The sequence below is a fragment of the Borostomias antarcticus genome (genome assembly GCF_949987555.1).
Source record: "Borostomias antarcticus genome assembly, chromosome: 5".
Taxonomy (NCBI): domain Eukaryota; kingdom Metazoa; phylum Chordata; class Actinopteri; order Stomiiformes; family Stomiidae; genus Borostomias; species Borostomias antarcticus.
This window is the reverse complement of record NC_140238.1, coordinates 561,765-567,872: the sequence shown is the minus strand read 5'-3', so window position 1 is coordinate 567,872 and position 6,108 is coordinate 561,765.

The following is a 6,108-nucleotide window of genomic DNA, read 5'->3' as shown; positions in this document are numbered from 1 at the left end:
CACTCCTGTGTCACTACATCTCCACCACTTAATATACTGAAGACAGAGGTTTACCATCATTTATGTTACGAGCACATTGATTGAGTCCGTCCTTCAATTGCATGGTCATTGCCTGTCGTAGTTCAGACTCAGGTTCCTCAGATCTTTTGGCACAAGAAACACTGCTGCACTTCAAGCGTAGTGCTGCGCATGTTTGACTGCCCCTCACCTGGGTCATTCTCACCTGGGTCATTCTGAGTGCCCCTCACCTGGGTCATTCTCACCTGGGTCATTCTGAGTGCCCCTCACCTGGGTCATTCTCACCTGGGTCATTCTGAGTGCCCCTCACCTGGGTCATTCTCACCTGGGTCATTCTGAGTGCCCTTCACCTGGGTCATTCTGAGTGCCCCTCACCTGGGTCATTCTCTCCTGGGTCATTCTGAGTGCCCCTCACCTGGGTCATTCTCACCTGGGTCATTCTGAGTGCCCCTCACCTGGGTCATTCTCACCTGGGTCATTCTGAGTGCCCTTCACCTGGGTCATTCTGAGTGCCCCTCACCTGGGTCATTCTCTCCTGGGTCATTCTGAGTGCCCCTCACCTGGGTCATTCTGAGTGCCCCTCACCTGGGTCATTCTCACCTGGGTCATTCTGAGTGCCCCTCACCTGGGTCATTCTCACCTGGGTCATTCTGAGTGCCCCTCACCTGGGTCATTCTCACCTGGGTCATTCTGAGTGCCCCTCACCTGGGTCATTCTGAGTGCCTGTCAATTCAGGTGCGGCTATCTAACTACAATACTACAACAAACTAAACTACTAGTTGGTGTATATACAGGGATAATTAGATTGCATTTGGGAAACTAAATTATACTATAACTATAGTGAGCACTACAGTTAGTAGACTACAACTACGGTACAGTGAGTACACTACAGTACTTAGCCGACACTGAACCCCCTGACGTGCCAGATGGTTTTCAACACTCTTGGTTGCCATCACACCTAAACCTGCCCAGCATAGCTGTTTGTATTTCAAATTCCTATTGGCGAGATCGTTTTCTGATATGGCACAAACTGATCTCTATGGAGAGTATCCAGACTGATTTGCGAGAGAAACAGAATGTGAGCTTGCAAAATCAGGATGGTCTCACAATGCTAGTATGACATTGTGGCTGACTATTTTTTATAGGCTTATAACTTTAGAGGGAAATTATACTTAAAGGTGGGATAGGTAGTTTGCTTTTGGCTTTATTTGGTAAAATTGGCATAATTGGCCAGCGGTCCCTCCGGTCACCATGGAGGCAGAGGCTTTAGGCTGTACTCCTTCGGAACTCCACAAAGCATCGGCCCATGGAGGCCAGGGACTATAATGTACAGCAGTCCCCCTGTGGCTCTCTTTGATGGTCTTAGTGGGTTGAGTTACCTCCGAGCGACTTCCCTATCGCGGCCCACTCTGATCGTCATAGAGGCAGGGGGCTGACCCAAGCTGGCCCACAGGGGGGGAACATCTAATTATCCATAATTAGCCATTCTCTGAAATGTTAGTAGTCCAATGGTGGGAGAAACACTGTCTATTGACCTCTTAAACAAGTATTTAGAAAGTTCCAACAGCTTCATCGTGTGTTTGTAAGCTACGCCACCTATAGTTCTATCCTGCTCTCGCCTCCCCATTATAGAAGCGCACCTGGCACACTGTGAAGTCAGCAGCTTCAGCTAAGGTTGCTTTGGTGCACTTCATCAGCCAGGAGAAACTGCTGCAGTCTCCATTGTAAGAAATCTGTAAGTTATTTCGGACTGAGAAAATAATGGTAGGGCGCTTATATTTGAGGGTTCACTTAAAGGTACCCTATTATGAAAAACACACTTTTTCACACAGTGCTTTTGGGTCTCATGGGCCGACTAACACAAATTGTGAAATAGGTATGTTTTTTGTGGGCAGTTAAATTTCGAAAAACGTGATTCAACAAGCCATTCAGATTTGACATGATGTCAGATCTAACATCATAAAGGGAGTAATTATAATAATACCAATACCCAACTGAAAAAAAGTAGAAAAACGTACGTAAGTAAGTATAACTTTATTTCTATAGCGCTCTTCTCAGCACGAGTGCACAGAGTGAATGTTAACTAACCATTCAGAAACGTCCTGCTGCGTTTGCATTGTTTGAACATCTGGAGGCAGGACGGAGTAGAGGCGGGGAGCAGCAGCTCATTTGCATTTAAAGCTACAGACACAGAAATGTCCTGGAGAGAACATGACTGAGACAGAGGGGTATAGAGGCACGCTAGAATGCTTCATTTGAGTGGTATTTTCACAAAAAAAAATTCAAAGACATGTTTGGGGGACCGCAGAGACCTATCGAGACTTGTTGAAAAGGAAAAGGAGACATTTAAGGTTGACTTAGTGTACGTTGTCACCCAGGAGAAACTCCTGCAGTTTCTGATGAATGCAAGCAAATAAATTAATTTGGATGATGACATTAATGGTAGGGTGCTTATATGTGAGGGTTCACTTAAGGTAGGAGGGAGTTTGGAGGTGTACTGAGTACACTGCTGGGCAATGTTTCAGCAAGCACTGAACACTATCGGTTCTAATGGAATTGGCCATTTCAGAATCTTAGTGGTCAAGAGAGAATGTCTGGTTGCAGAGCTGAGAGTTCAGTAAAAAGCAAACCAATAGATGCAACTACCTAACTTCGTCACCATAACTTTGAATGGGAGGGTTGACTGGTAGGATTGTGGACTCGAAATTGTTCTCAGAGAGCACAGCCCATGAATGCATTTTGTGGCTCTGTGTGTGTGCATATGCATGTGAGTGTGTTTGGCATTGCTGCATTCGCCAGGCCAAGAGCTTTAAGCCAGTCCAAACCCATGTCTCTGTGACCTTCCCATGTCGAGGTATGGCTGTTTCAATTCCCCCCCATTCACAATGAATGGGGGGAATTTTTCACTCCAAAAAATGAATGGAGGTGAATAGCTGGCTGTGTTTGGGCAGCTTGTGGACCTGCTCCATCATTCGGATCCACTCCAACATTAAATGGGTTCTAAGTTGGCCCATGCTACATCCCTCCACCAAGTTTCATGAAAATCGGTCTGGTAGTTTTTGCGTAATCGTGCTAAAAAAACAATAAACCAACCAACACATGCCACCGAAAACATGACCTCTCGCTCTGCGCTGTCGCTGGGGTGGAGGTTAAGCTCCTGTACAGAACAGATGAATTGAAAATTAATGCAAATTGAATGTTGTTTTCACATTAACATTGTCCATTCATGACCATGGGGCAACTTATTACTGTTTTTCCCCCCACAGCTGGTTTGACTCTTCTCTAGATTCACTCCCTCACCCAGATGTCCTACAGACAACTGTATATTAGTACTGGAGGATATAAACAAACAAACATTTGTCTCAAAACTCTCATATGATCAAGAAAACAATGGAAGAGGATCAAGGAAAAAATTGAAAGGGCGAAAGAAAGTACCAAGAAAATGTATTTAAAACCAAATGATATCACTATAATGCATTATAACATTTTGGACATAAATAATTCCTGTGTGTGTCACATCCCTGACATATTAGTGTTCTCCAATGACTTTGCGAGAGTACCTCCAGGAGTCATTATAGATTGCAGCATTATCTACCACAGGAGAGTGAGAAGGGTCTCCAGAGCTCTCGGAGCCGCCATTACTGTAACACAGAGCAAAGGGCAGAGCTGTCTCAGGATCCCATGGAGGGTGGGTGGTATTTCTCACTGTCAGGCGGCAACGCTAACATTAGGAGTCACATGTAATCCACGGGTCTCCTGCGTCTATCCGTGTTTGGGGTGATAGTGAACTAGCCCGTCGCAGACTTGGCTGTGCTAGAGCTTCAGGGGGTGTTAATGCTTGACATGTCATAATGCAGCCATAATGGAAGAAGGGAGATGCATCAGAAGTTAAAGGAGCACTTCCTCGATTAGCAATCAGATTCGTATCATTCCAAAATCTGCATATTCCCTGGGCCTAGTTTTCACGCTTGAAAAAAAATAACTCCACAAATGATGTCAAACGATGCATCAATGATGTCATCAATGCATCATTACCGTACTTGAAGCATCATGGACTTGCATCTGGGGCTGTATCCACAAAGACACAATAAAACGCAGTTAGGAGTCGTCCCTAAAAAGCCACTGCATTTTCCTGGGTTTAGGGGATACTGTAACGCTAAATTACTTTGAAACCAACTTTTAATTAAAAACACTTTTTGGGGATCTACTGACCTACTAATTTGTCCATTTAGGAGCAGCTTTTAGGCATTAATTAAATAAAGATTATTTCCCATAAAACTATTTAAAAGCATTTAAACAAGGAGAAGCTCATTCTCTTATAGTTCAGACAAAAGAGAACAAGAAATGTTATAAGTATGAGTGAGTTTCAGAATCAACACATTTTTGGGGAGAACATTTTATTGTCAATGAATTCCTGGAATAAAATAATACGAAAAAGTAAAAATCATAAAGAAACAGTCATACATGTCCACTTTTGAATGAAAAAAAATCGACAATGAATTAACTCAAATAAATATCAGTGGACAATGATGGTTACATGATTCAATATGCATTTTGTTTATTTAAAACAATGTATAAAGATGAACATAAATAAATAATAAATGACTGACGGGATCCTATGTAAAATGATGATTTGACATGAATGTACAGATAAGTGCTCGGTCCTAGAATCACACTGCATTTCAGGTTGTCATCTGAACAGTGCATTCACATCCATTACCATCCTTCTTTATTACCTTCCCTTTCATTCTCTTCCAATGGTAAGAACACTAGACTGTATGTACCGATAACAAGAAAGCCTTGTGTACAGTTAAGGGGCATCTTGTATTTGATTGACAACTTCCAAGTAGTCAAATATTCATGCGACTTTAGCAACATCTGTGAATAGATTTCTAGCTTAACAATAGATATTCTCCTTTCTTTACAAAATATGTGTACACTATATTATCCACGTCGTAAAGTCTTTCTTCAAGCAGCTAACATTTATAGATTTTTCTCCATGAAATACACTGATAAACCATATGATCAGTCTGTACAATAGAAGTACTAAAAAAATTACAGCTGTAGTGATATATGTACAATCTACCTACAAAGTACAACGGCTAGTATGTAATAAAATATGTAAACAAATTTTGTTGTTTGACACAGTTGACTGTGACAACAGATAGAATTCACACTTTTCACATGAGATTTATTTCTGTATAGACATCTGGTAACAGTGTTATAGTACTGCATCTGCCCTCCGTGGGACAGCTCCATAGAAAATAGAAGAGGCAATGAACCAACACACAGAGGGTTGCGAAAGATACAACCAGCACTGGCTGGAAATCAATAATAGACCTTTCTTTTTTTTGTAAGGAATACTCTTTTCTTTGTTGACATTTTGGAGGGAAACAAAATGAAAAGAGTTCTGATGATGAAGAACCTTTTGGCCTTGGAGAGGATGGACTGTTCAAGCAAGGTTGAACACCATATATACAGTAGTACTTTAACTGTATAGTACAGAACTGTAGCATTAGGGATGGCATGCATTTTACAATCAATTGCTTTTTACCGAGACAAGAAAAACCGACCACTTCTCGCCACGATCAAACATGTGAGTCACTCTGTCCGTCGTACAGTGAGAGTAATAGTGGAGAGATCAGAAGATCCAGATCTGTCCTCAGATTTGATGACTTGGTTTCAGTTGATACACACAGTAGCTGTTTGCTTTTTTTTGCTGTACAGCAAAAAAAATGATAAGACACCACACTTTTATAATGTATAAACAATACAAATTTTGTCATATCCTCATGGCAAGAGTCCTTTTTTTCTCGTTCTTTACATTGATCCTGAATCCGGACCCTCTCTTGTTAAGCACTACATGTTGCTTCCATGCTGAAAATGGTCAAGATGTTTTTCATTTGTACAGGTTTACAAAAAGAAAACAAGATTTTTTTTTTTACGCCAAGGATCACATAGCTCTAAAAGTCACTTAGGATAATGATGTAGTGAAGTATTTCTACACTGATAATGTCTCTGACCAGATAGAAGAGAAAGGTCACTAACGTTGCTATTGACCTTCTCTGTATGCTTACCTTAGTAAGTGTG